Below are 12,801 nucleotides of genomic sequence, written 5' to 3'. Positions count from 1 at the left end.
CACCAACAACCTCTCCTCAGCACTGCTTCTCCATCTTCCACCCAACTCCCCTGCTGGTATGGTCCATGTCTATTTATGGGGTTGTCTCAGTCCTTTGCCAACCCACACACAATCCACAACTCAGAGCTTCAATCCCGGTTAAAATATGGTCTTTCCTCAATAACCATGCCACCTCACAGAAAGGAGTAGCTACAATATACCCAATTCTAGGGGAAAAAAACATACCCAGCAAGCTACCTTCCTTCCTTAAATGGGAACAAGATTTGGGGCAAGTCTTTTCAATTAAACAATGGATGGCTTCCCTACGAAGCATATATAGGGCCACTGCATGTGTTACACTATGGGAATTGGCACAAAAAATTGTTCAAAGACAATACCTGACTCCACATATCCTAGCAAAATTCAAGGGGAACTCGTCACCTAATTGCTGGAGAAATTGTACCCAATTGGGGACCCTATTTCATATTATGTGGGACTGCCCAAGCTTACATAACTACTGGCAGGCAATCTCCCATTTACTCACTTCCGTAACAGGTATTGTCCTTCAACTTTCACCAGAACTAGCCAAGAGTTGCGGAAAGCCCTGAATTTACCCCGGTTGCCAGAAAATCTTTCAGGTGTAGGAACCCTGGGTTCAGGCGGCATCATCACCACCGAAGGTGGAGCAGAAGTCCTGGAAACAGCTGGCGTAGATACAGATAGGGCTTGGACACGTTCCTTCAGTCGGCCATAGCCTTCCTGCAGACTCTTCAGCGCCTGAGTAAGTCCAGCTAAGTGGCGGCAGAGTTCATCCATAGGGGAGGCTCCCTGCATAGGCTCGGACATGGCTGTCCAGTACTGTCACGAACCTGGTGTAGGAGCCCAGAATGCAGGGAGCGGCCTCTCGTAAGCCTCTGGCTCGAGAACCCCTGAAAGTGGGGACAGGGACTCTAGAGTTCAGAGGGCACAAGTGCCAAGCAGGTGTAGGACTGGTCCGGACCTCAGGGAAGGCGTAAGAACACAGGAGCGCTGCATCAGCAGGCAGCAGGAGATGCACAGGAACTTGGCAGAGCGCTAGATCAGCAGGCAGCAGGAGATGCACAGGAACGTGGCAAGGACACTGGAGCAGCTGACAGTGAGGAGGTGTCCTGAAGCACAGAAGAAGCTGGAGGCCGGTACACTTGGCAGGCAGGCTGGAGTAGAAGGTAGCGGAAGGAACACAACAGTCGAGCAGGAACAGCGGAAAGCCAGGGGTAGTCAAGGTACAAGCCGGGTCGGTAACAGACGGGCAGCAAACAGTTCCAAGGAAGAGGCAAAAGCGTAGTCAGACAGGCCGAGGGTCGGAGGCTGGCAGCAAACAGACGTCGTCAGGAACAGGCCGGGTAAACAGGAATCAAGGACAACAGAGTAGCAGAAAGCAGGAACACCGGACACGCTGTAGACTGGACAGCAGGGAGGCACAGTAACAGGTTCCTTTAAGTAGCCTTCAAAAACGGTCAAACGGCGCGTTTGCGCGCACCCGCGTGTAACCGTGCGCCAGTTCGTGACCTCGCGCACCCGCGTGCGCCCGTTTGTAACCTCGCGCACCCGCGTGCGCCCGTTCGTGTCTTTGCGCACCCACATGCGCCCGTTCGTACCAATGCGCACCCGCGTTCGCGCCAACACGCGCCCTAGGATACCGGTTAGTTCTTAACATAGGAATTCTGCGGGCAGGCCTCCCATGTACCATTGGATTACCGGAACGACCATGACAGGGGGGTGGGCGAGAGAGAGAGAGAGAGAGAGGGGTGGGCGAGAGAGAGGGGGGTGAGTGAGAGAGAGGGGGGGTGAGCGAGAGAGAGGGGGGGTGAGCGAGAGAGAGATGGGGGGATGAGCGAGAGAGATGGGTGGTGAGCGAGAGAGAGGGATGGGGGGTGAGCGAGAGCGAGGAGGGGGTTGACACAGAGGAGATGGGGGGTGACACAGAGGAGATGGGGGGTGACACAGAGGAGATGGGGGTCACACAGAGGAGTAAGGGGGTCACACAGAGGAGGGGGGTCACACAGAGGAGATGGGGGTCACACAGAGGAGATGGGGGTCACACAGAGGAGATGGGGGTCACACAGAGGAGGAGGGTATCACACAGAGGAGATGGGGGTCACACAGAGGAGGAGGGGGTCGCACAGAGGAGGAGGGGGGTCACAAAGAGGAGGAGGGGGGTCACACAGAGGAGATGGGGGCACACAGAGGAGATGGGGAGTCACACAGAGGAGATGGGGGGTCACACAGAGGAGGAGGGGGGTCACACAGAGGAGGAGGGGGTCACACAGAGGAGGAGGAGGGTCACACAGAGGAGGAGGGGGGGTCACACAGAGGAGGAGGGGGGGTCACACAGAGGAGGAGGGGGGGTCACACAGAGGAGATGGGGGCACACAGAGGAGATGGGGGGCACACAGAGGAGGAGATGGGGAGCACACAGAGGAGGAGATGGGGGGGTCACACAGAGGAGCTGACAGAGCAGATGAGACCTCAGGAAACACATCGTGAGGCAGGACTCCGGAAGGAAGCAGGTGCGATGATCAAATCCACAGTGCAGCCCCGCCCCCGCCTCCACACCTGACCAGCACCAGCTCCGCAGGGCCATTAACAGACCCCCATGTCTGCCGCCCGGCCCGTCCCGCACATGGCCCATTCGGCCAATCACAGGGCTCCTGCTGGCTCAGAGCACCGTGCACCTGTGTCATAGTGATAGCGGGCACGGAATCATGCGTGCAGCCCCTCTAGATGTTGCGGCCGGGGACAGAGATCTGGCGGCCATAGGTCCGTGGAATGTGTGCCCGGGTTTCCAGCAGGCGGAAACCCGGGCACGTGTGTCAAAGCCCGGACTGTCCGGGTCAAAACCGGACAGGTGGCAACCCTAGGGGCTCTCTGTGGGATGTTCGCCCACCAAGCACCCTACAATGCACAGTGCATAGTAGGGCCCTGATTGGCTGAAGCAATGCTTCTGACCACTGGTCAGGTGCAAAGCTTCACCTAATCGGTGCACAGAACACTGAAGACTTTGCTCAATGATTTCTCAGTGATCATAGTCCCACCCTACACTATAAAAGGTTCCTTTCCACAGGAAGCTTTTGCAGTGTGTTGTTGGAGTGGCGATAGATAGAGCAGGGCTCAGTTTGCTACTAGAGAGTTAGTGTGTTATTGTGGCTCAGTGGAAAGTGTTAGTATAGTGTGAGTATAGTTTGAGTATAGTGTGTCAATATTGTGTAGTTTCAGTGTAGGGTTTCAGTATGGTGTGAGTATAGTGTACTATGTCAGTATAGTGGGATTATAGTGTAGTCTGTGCTTCCTAAGTCCACAAACACAAGACCAATATTTTGGCTATTGCGCGGTCAGCATGTGGTTAACCACTTCCCCCCCCTATATAACAAAATTACATCTGAGAAGTGGTTTCATTATCCTGACTGGGCGACATATGGCGTCCAACAGGATAAGACGCGATTGTGTGCCCGTGAGGGCGTGCATCGCAGTGATCGGTGGTGTGTCAGTTTGACATACTGCATCTTGGATCAAGCTAAGGAGCCTCTAACATAGGTTCTTTACCCGACCCTGCTTAGCATCTGAGATCAGACGAGATCAGGCGCATTCAGGGTGATGTGCCCGCAGGCGATCTTGCTGGCCATACTCAACCCTCTTGACAAACAGCAAGATAGTCACCTGAGCAAACAAGCAGAAAAATAAAACAGGTCGTATACGCCAAGAACATATTAAAAAAAGTCTACGGCACCTGGTATTCCCAGGCTGTCTCCCATCCAGGTAGTAACCAGGCCCGACCCTGCTTAGCATCCGAGATCACACAAGATAAAATGCATTCAGGGTGATGTGGCCGTAGGCGACCTTGCTGGCCACTCGCAACCCTCTTGACAAACGCCAAGATGGTCACCTCGGCAAACAAGCAGAAAAAAAAAATTAGGGTAAGTATGAAACAATTTTCCGTTTTCCTGGTACCACCATGGCAGCATACCTGTGATACAATAAATAGCTAAGACCAGGGTGGGTACTGCTTCAAAGAAAAAAAATTGTATTTAAGGAAATGCGAGAGCTGCCTCAATCGCCCTTTCCCTAAATTCTACTGTAATGAGTGCTCTGGGGGTAATGCAATGTGCTGGGTGTGATGCGTTTTGATGTGCTGGGGGAGATGCGATGAGCTGGGGCGATGCGATGTGATGTGCTGGGGGGCGATGCGATTTGATGTGTTGCGAGTGATGCAATGTGCTTTGGGGCGATTCAATGTTCTGGTGAGATGCGATGCGATTGGGCGGTGGGATTCGATGTGTTGGGGCGAAGCAATTCGATGTGCCGATGCCATTCGATGTGCTGATGCGATTCGATATGCTGGGGTGATGCAATGTGCTTTGGGAGATGCGATGTGCTTTGGGAGATGCGATGTGCTGGGGGAGATGCGATGTGCTGGGGGAGATGCAATTTGATGTGCTGGGGAGATGCGATTCGATGTGCTGGGGAGATGTGATTCGATGTGATGCCATGTGCGGGGGGCGATGCGATTGCCATATCACCCTGAATGCGCCAGATATCGTTTGATCTCGAATGCTAAGCAGGGTCAGGCTTGGTTAATAACTGGATGGGAGACCGCCTGCGAATACTAGGTGCCGTAGGCTTTTTTTTAATGTTGTTGGCGTCGACGACCTGTTTTTTTTCTGCTTGTTTGCCGAGGTGACCATCTTGGCGTTTGTCAAGAGGGTTGAGAGTGGCCAGCAAGATCGCTTACAGCTTCATCACCCTGAATGCGCCCGATCTTGTCTGATCTCGGATGCTAAGCAGGGTCGGGCCTGGTTAGTCCCTGGATGGGAGACCTTTGGAAATACCAGGTGCCATAGGCTTTTTTTTAATATGTTGATGGCGTCGACGACCTGTTTTATTTTATTGCTTGTTTGCCGAGGTGACCATCTTGGCGTTTGTCAAGAGGGTTGAGAGTCGCCACCAAGATCTCATACGGCCACATCACCCTGAATGCACTCAAGCTTGTTTGATCTCGGATGCTAAGCAGGGTCGGGCCTGGTTAGTAGCTGGATGTGAGACCGCCTGGGAATACCAGGTGCTGTAGGCGATTTTTTAATATGTTGCTGGCGTCAACTATCGGTTTTATTTTTCTGCTTGTTTGCTGAGGTGACCATCTTGCCGTTTGTCAAGAGGGTTGAGAGTGGACTGAAAGATTATTTAAGGTCACATCACCATGAATGTTCCCTATGTCATCTGATCTTGCATGCTAAGCAGGGTTGGGCCTGTTTAGTCCTTGGATGGGAGACCTTTGGGATTACCAGGTGCCGTAGGCTTTTTATTTATATGTTGGCATCGACGACCTGTTTTATTTTACTGCTTGTTTGCCGAGGTGACCATCTTGGAGTTTGTCAAGAGGGTTGGGAGTGGCAAGCAAGATTGCCTAATGCCACATCACCCTGAATGCGCCAGATATCGTTTGATCTCGGATGCAAAGCAGGGTCGGGCCTGGTTAGTCCCTGGATGGGAGACCTTTGGAAATACCGGGTACCATAGGCTTTTTTTAATATGTTGATGGCATCGACGACCTGTTTTATTTTATTGCTTGTTTGCCGAGGTGACCATCTTGGCGTTTGCCAAGAGGGTTGAGAGTGGACAGCAAGACTTCGTACGGCCACATTACCCTGAATGTTCCCGATCTCGTCTGATCTCGGACGCTAAGCAGGGTTGGGTCTGGTTAGTACCTGGGTGGGAGACCGCTTGGGAGTACCAGGTGCCGTAGGCTTTTTATAATATGTTGTTGGCGTCGACGACCTGTTTTATTTTTCTGCTCGTTTGCCAAGGTGACCATCTTGGCATTTGTCAAGAGGGTTGAGATTGGCCAGCAAAGAAGCCTATGGCCACATCCCCCTGAATGCGCCCGATCTTGTCTGATCTTGGATGCTAAGCGGGGACGGGCCTGGTTAGTACCTTGATGGGAGACCGTCAGGGAATAACAGGTGCTGTAGGCTTTTTTTTTAATATGTTGTTGGCGTCGATGACCTGTTTTATTTTTCTGCTTGTTTGCCGAGGTGACCATCTTGGCGTTTGTCAAGAAGGTTGAGAATGGCCAGCAATATTCCCTATGGCCACATCACCCTGAATGCGCCCGATCTTGTCTGATCTCGGATGCTAAGCAGGGTTGGGTCTGGTTAGTACCTGGGTGCGAGACCGCTTGGGAGTACCAGGTGCCGTAGGCTTTTTTATAATATGTTGTTGGCGTCGACGACCTGTTTTATTTTTTGCTTGTTTGCCGAGGTGACCATCTTGGGGTTTGTCAAGAGAGGTGAGAGTGGCCAGCAAATTTGCCTACAGCCACATCACCCTGAATGCGCTCCATTTTGTTTGATCTCGGAAGCTAAGCAGTGTCAGAGCTGGTTAGTACCTGGATGGGAGACCGTCAGGAAATAACAGGTGCTGTAGGCTTTTTTTTAATATGTTGTTGGCGTCGACGACCTGTTTTATTTTTCTGCTTGTTTGCCGAGGTGACCATCTTGGCCTTTGTCAAGAGGGTTGAGAGAGGTAATGAAGAACCCCGAAGGCCTCATCACCCTGAATGCGCCCAATCTCGTCTGATTTCGGATGATAAGCAGGGTCGGGCCTGGTTAGTACCTGGGTTGGAGACTGCTTGGGAGTACCAGGTGCCATAGGCTTTTTTTTAATATGTTGTTGGCGTCGACGACCTGTTTTATTTTTCTGCTTGTTTGCCGAGGTGACCATCTTGGCGTTTGTCAAGAGGGTTGAGAATGGTCAGCAAAATCACCTTCCGCCTCATCACCCTGAATGTGCCCAATCTCCTCTGATCTCGGATGCTAAGCAGGTTTGGGCCTGGTTAGTACGTGGATGGGAGACCTTCTGGGAATACCAGGTGCCGTAGGCTTTATTTTAATATGTTGTTGGCGTGGACGACCTGTTTTAATTAAGCCTCTAGTCTGGTTGCTAGGTTTACAAAAAGTTGTCACTAAATGATATATTGCTCACAAATGCCATAGTTATATGTGGAATTACACCCCAAAATATATTCTGCTGCTTCTCCTGAGTACGGGGATACCACATATGTGGGACTTTTTGGGAGTCTAGCTGCGTACGGCACCCCGAAATCCAATCACTGCCTTCAGGATTTCTAAGGGTGCAAATTTTTGATTTCACTCCTCACTACCTATCACAGTTTTGAAGGCCATAAAATGCCAAAATAACAGAAAACCCCCCCAAATGACCCCATTTTGGAAAGTAGACACCCCAAGGAAATTGCTGAGGGGAATGTTGAGCCCATTGAATATATTTTTTTTGTCCCAAGTGATTGAATAATGACACAAAAAAAAAAGTTTACAAAAAGTTGTCACTAAATGATATATTGCTCACACATGCCATAGTTATATGTGGAATTGCACCCCAAATATATATTCTGCTGCTTCTCCTGAGTACAGGGATACCACATATGTGGGACTTTTTGGGAGCCTAGCCATGTACGGACCCTGAAAACCAAGCACTGCCTTCCGAATTTAAATATAAAACGCTACCAAAAAAACTGTTAGCAATCGCAGGGATCAGGCCTGACTCTGCGAACGCTGCAGTTTTGTGTTTAGTGTTTTGTAAGTGACAATGATCGATCGATACTGCACTTGGATGGGCTGGGCGGAGGGGCAAAACGCAGGTGCTAGCAGGTATCTGGGCTGATCCCGCTAACAATGCGTTTTTTTGGAACCCTAAACTGCGGGGGACGTTAGTATAGATCTGATCAGTCAGATATTGATCTGTTCAGATTCTATACCACTACGGGAGGTTTATGCTTTGCGCGTGGGTGTTAGCGGTACTGGCACTAACCTAGCGCTACCTGGGGCGATGCAGACCCTGACCCTAAAACCTAATTGATATCACCCGCCGGGTGATCAGGGGCTTAAACCTTTATTGGGTAATAAATGGTGGGTGCCCTGATGCTATAAAAAGCAAACTAACTAACCACAGTCACCCATAACACTTATACGGTGATCGCTGGTGAAAGGGTTAACTAGGGGCAATCAGGGGGTTAAAACTATTATTGGGTAGTATATCGGGGTACCTAGCGCTATAAAAACCTGGCGGTGAACCTAAAAAAAACTAGCTACTTAGCGACACCTAATGCAGCGATCAGAAAAACGATTGCTTAGTGACACTGGCAAAAGGGGGTGAAAGGGTAAACTAAGGGCAATCAGGGGGTTAAAACCATTATTGGGTAGTATATCGGGGTACCTAGAGCTATAAAAACCTGGCGGTGAACCTAAAAAAATAACTAGCTACCTAGGGACACTAGTGACACTAATGCAGCGATCAGAAAAATGATCGCTTAGTGACACTGGCAAAAGGGGGTGAAAGGGTTAACTAGGGGCAATCAGGGGGTTAAAACCGTTATTGGGTAGTATATCGGGGTACCTAGCGCTATAAAAACCTGGCGGTGAACCTAAAAAAAGAACTAGCTACTTAGCGGCACCAGTGACACTAATGCAGCAATCAGAAAAACGATTGCTTAGTGACACTGGCAAAAGGGGGTGAAAGGGTTAACTCTAGGGGCAATCAGGGGGTTAAACCTTTATTGGGGGGGTAGGGGGCTACCCTGGACCTAACATTAACTGCCCTGACAGCTTTTACTGTCACAACTGACACTAAATGCAGTGATCAATAAATAAATGATCACTGCAATCAGTGACACTGTGACAGGGAGGGGGGGGGGGGCGGGGGGATCGGGGGGCGGGTTTGTGTGCCTATGTGTGCCTACATGTCAGTGTAGTGTTGGTGCACACTTACTTTCACTGTTCTCCTCGTAGTCCGGTCAATAAGACCGCCCCGAGGAGAATGACATCGCTTCCTCCCTGCCTGTGTTTACTATACACAGCGGGGGAAGCTTCTTATTCGGCCAGGAGCGATCGAGAGGGGATGGCCAGAAACCAACGGCCATCCCCTCATCCCGGATCGCTCCTGAAGCGAAACGGACCGCCACATCCAGCGGGAGGGGGGTCCGATCGGATGTGCACAATGCACATCGATATCACTTGCTGCCCATTTGCTAGAGCAGGATTTAGACAGGACCCCCTCCCAAGCCCACTGTAGCATTGTTTGTATATAATGCTGTTAAAGCGGAGGTCCACCCTAAAGTGGACCTCCGCTCATCGGAACCCTCCCCCCCTCCGGCACCACAATTGGCACCTTTCAGGGGGGAGGGGGGTGCAGATACCTGTACAGTACAGGTATTCTGCACCCACTTCCGGGATAGCTCTCTGCGGAAAGGGGCGTAGATTACGCCCCTTTCCGCAATTGTCCGCCCCTTTCCGCAAGTGCCCCGCTGCCTGCTGGGAAACACACAGATCCCAGAGGCAGCGGGGACCATCCTTATTGCGCAGCGCGATTCGCGCATGCGCAGTAGGGAACCGGGAAATGAATATATATATATATATATATATATATATATATATATATTATATATAGGATATATATATATATATATATATATCGTGTTCTGTACATATACACACACACACATATCTACACTCAGCTGATACTTTTTTCTGTACAGCTTTTCATTTAAAAAGAAAAAAAAATAATTAAAAAAATAATAATGTCAGCAACACAATTCATTTATGCATCTAGACGTATTGAAGACGACTTTATGAAGTTCAAACTGTGCATATTAATTTTGAAAAATTGTGCTTGTGTTTTGGTGTTAGGCCCCTTTCACGCGGGATGTTTTAGTAATGATCCGCCCCGTGATGATCCGCTTGCTGAGCCGGAGGATAACAGGGCGGTCCCAGTACACTGTGCATGGACCACCCTGTCAGCTCTCCGCTCTCCTCTATGGGGGATCGTCTGTCCGTGTTCATCCGATCCGCTCTGCAGACGGATAGAAAAATAGGATTTTCCTCCGTCTGCCTATCAACAGCCGGCTGGGTGACAGGCTGGATACCCTTATCCTTGTAGTCCAGCCTGGTCAGCAAGCGCGTGCAGACCAGAGCTACGCACTGGGCCAGCCACGACGTACCTCAGCTCCAGGTGGTTAATGCTCTGGAGCACACACATGACCGGGGTACTGATATCTGCGTCAGTGGGCCGGGCCAACAGCCACCCTGTACTGATCGGCGAGTGGGTTTGTGATGGAATGTCTCCCAGCTCTGCAGGACTGGTAAGTACAGCTCTGCCTGCCTCGGTGGGGCTCAGCAGCTGGGACTTCCCTGGGAGGTCTATTTGGGGGTCCCTCACTACCTCTTCTCTCCCTGTCCCCATCTCCCCCCCCCCCCGTGGGGATGCTACGTGAGTCTGCTGAGCCGTGTGTCAGATGCAGAGGCTTTCTGGGGGGGGGGGGGTCTGTGCTGGCTGTGCCCTGATGTGATTCTCTCCCTGGGGGGGTGTCTGGTGGCTGTGCCTGTCGATCGCTGCAGCGCTGTTCGCCACCATTTCTCTTCCACTGTCCACTGTATACAGTGTTCGGCTATCTTGGGTGAGGGCAAGGAGCAGCATGCTTTCCTGGAGCTTGGCGGCCATTTTCCCTGTTTTGTGTGCTTTATACTTTGTATGCTCGGTGGCCATTTTTCTTGGCGCCAGAACACGTTGTGGATCAGTTCAGCGCCATAGGCAGCAGCTCTAGACAGCGCAGTGTGATCTCCTATGCACCTGGGGGCTGACAAGGGACACGGGCACTACTAGCTGGACAGCGCAGAGCCAGTCAGGGTGGTGAGTCCTGCGGGAAAGAGCCTCTCAGCCAGCAGCAGTTAGGAGGGTGGGACCATCACTGTCCTAAGTCCCCATTGGGTGGCAGACAGGGGTAGGGTCAGCATTGCTTCAGAAACTGGTGTTTCTTCCCCCCAAAATCCAGGCAATTGCAACCGGTTCGCCTGCAGATGGATGCTTTGTCGGTTTCCTGCCCCCCACCTTCCTCCGGGGAGAGCTCTGACAAAGACTCGGGCCCTGCTGAGGCTGGTGACCCCTGTTCTGTCGTTTTCAGATGACACTGAGTCCGGGTCCATGCGCGACAAAGAGCTTGTTGAAGCACTTATCACAGCTGTGCGTGATACCCTGAAGATTCAGGAGCCAGCAGATCCCTCTGCTGATGTAGCGGTCCCTTTTGGGTCCCGTAAGCCAGCCTGTTAACCTAAGGTGTTCCCGTATCTGACTTATTTTGACAAGTTCATTTACAAGGAATGGGGTCGACCACAACAGACCTTTTCGATCCCCAAATACATTGCAGTGCGTTACCTCCGGTCGTGGACCCCCCAGTATCCAGGTTAAACAAATTCACCACGATCCCGGGAGAGGGGACTCCTGCATTTAAGGACCCCACAGACAGGAAGGCAGAGGCAATGGCTTGTTTCTTTACGGTTGTGGGGTCAACCATGCAACCAGAACTGCCATCTGCACTTGTCTCAGACACTAACTGATTGGGCAAAACTGTTGCACTGCGAATTGGGAGAACGGGCTTCTCCTGTCTGCGTGGAACTAGAAGACAACTAGTGCAAGGCCTTAAGTACGTTTGTGACGCAGCCCTGGATACCCTGCCTCTGTTATCCAGGGCTTCAGTGTCAGCAGTGGTGCTGAGGTCCCTGATTTGGTTAAGATGCTGGTCTACAGACCAGGCATCCAAAAAAGCCCTGACGGATCTTCCCTTCCTTGGCGATCAGCTCTTTGGATGACATTATTAAAAATACCACAGGTGGTAAGAGTAGTCTACTCCCACAGGCCAGGAAGGCTAAGTAGCCATGCTGTAGACAAGGGCCCTCTTTATCCACTCACAAACTGCTTTTTCGTCTGCCTGGGGCTTCGTCCAAGTGTCCCCAGCACGACAGGACGACTTCTGAAGGACCCAAGAGTCCCTGAAACCGAAAGCCTGTGAGCAAAAGTGCTACCGCATGAAGGTTTGCCACCACCCGTGACACGGTGGGGGTTCGCCTTTGGGAGTTTGCAGCCCGGTGGACCTCTTGGCTGTCTGACCAATGGGTCTTCGATCTGATTTCCTCCTGCTACAAGATAGTTCCTCTCTTGGCCGCAAGGGACCTGCTGAGTCGTGGGGTGATAGTACCTGTTCCGTAATTGGAATGTTTCCAGGGGTTCTACTCAAACCTGTTTGAAGTCCCCAAGAAGGAAGTACCTGCACATACCCATATGCCTCCGGCATCAGAAGTTTCTGCGACTTGCAGTCAAGGAAGCCCACTACCAGTTTGTGGTGCTCCCCTTTGGTTTGGCATCAGCCCCCGAGTCTTTGCCAAGGAATTGTCTCCTGTTTTGGTGTTGCCGTGGGATCGCGATCGTGGGATACCTAGACGATCTCCTCCTGAGAGCATCTTCCGCTTCAGAGTTAGGATGTGGCGATCACCATGCAGACCCTGCAGGAATTTTGGTGGCTGTTGAAAGTAAAAAAAAGTCTGTGATTGTACCAACTCAGCGTTTGGAGTACCTATGTTTACTGCTGGACTACACGGAAGCGAGTGTTTCTCCCTTCAGACAAGCTGCAGACTCATGTTAGTAAAACTGCTAATGAACCGCAGGTAGTCGTCGCTATGTTTCTGCATGCAAGTCCTGGGGCTCATGGTGGCCTCCTTTTTGAGGCAGTACCGTATGCCCAGTTTCACACCAGAGTCCTGCAGAAGGAGATTTTGTCAAAATGGGACATATTTCCGTTGTCCCTGGATCGGCAGATTCAGTTGAGCCAATTAGTCAAGGATTCCCTGCTCTGGTGGCTGAGGTCCCTGGCACTTCCATCGAAGTTGCTCCTACCTCTGAAATGGACACTGATCACAACGGACGCCAGCCTATCAGGCTGGGGTG

General features: G+C 51.3%; 8 pseudogenes; 7 read left to right on the top strand and 1 right to left on the bottom strand.

Moving 5' to 3' along the window:
* Positions 1-3,733: 3,733 nt before the first annotated feature.
* LOC143958817 (5S ribosomal RNA) lies at positions 3,734-3,852 on the bottom strand (annotated as a pseudogene).
* Positions 3,853-4,741: 889 nt separating this feature from the next.
* Positions 4,742-4,859, top strand: LOC143958821 (5S ribosomal RNA; annotated as a pseudogene).
* A 108-nt stretch (positions 4,860-4,967) lies between these two features.
* LOC143958795 (5S ribosomal RNA) lies at positions 4,968-5,086 on the top strand (annotated as a pseudogene).
* Positions 5,087-5,642: 556 nt separating this feature from the next.
* Positions 5,643-5,761, top strand: LOC143958582 (5S ribosomal RNA; annotated as a pseudogene).
* A 107-nt stretch (positions 5,762-5,868) lies between these two features.
* LOC143958363 (5S ribosomal RNA) lies at positions 5,869-5,987 on the top strand (annotated as a pseudogene).
* A 109-nt stretch (positions 5,988-6,096) lies between these two features.
* Positions 6,097-6,215, top strand: LOC143958359 (5S ribosomal RNA; annotated as a pseudogene).
* Positions 6,216-6,549: 334 nt separating this feature from the next.
* On the top strand, positions 6,550-6,668 carry LOC143958299 (5S ribosomal RNA; annotated as a pseudogene).
* Positions 6,669-6,776: 108 nt separating this feature from the next.
* Positions 6,777-6,895, top strand: LOC143958703 (5S ribosomal RNA; annotated as a pseudogene).
* The last annotated feature ends 5,906 nt before the right edge of the window (positions 6,896-12,801 follow it).

This window comes from Lithobates pipiens, unplaced genomic scaffold (genome assembly GCF_037356315.1).
Source record: "Lithobates pipiens isolate NorthernLeopardFrog02 unplaced genomic scaffold, aLitPip1_a1.2 Scaffold_61, whole genome shotgun sequence".
Classification (NCBI taxonomy): Eukaryota; Metazoa; Chordata; class Amphibia; order Anura; family Ranidae; genus Lithobates; species Lithobates pipiens.
The sequence above is the reverse complement of the archived record's forward strand: the minus strand, read 5'-3'. Positions and strand labels throughout refer to the sequence as shown.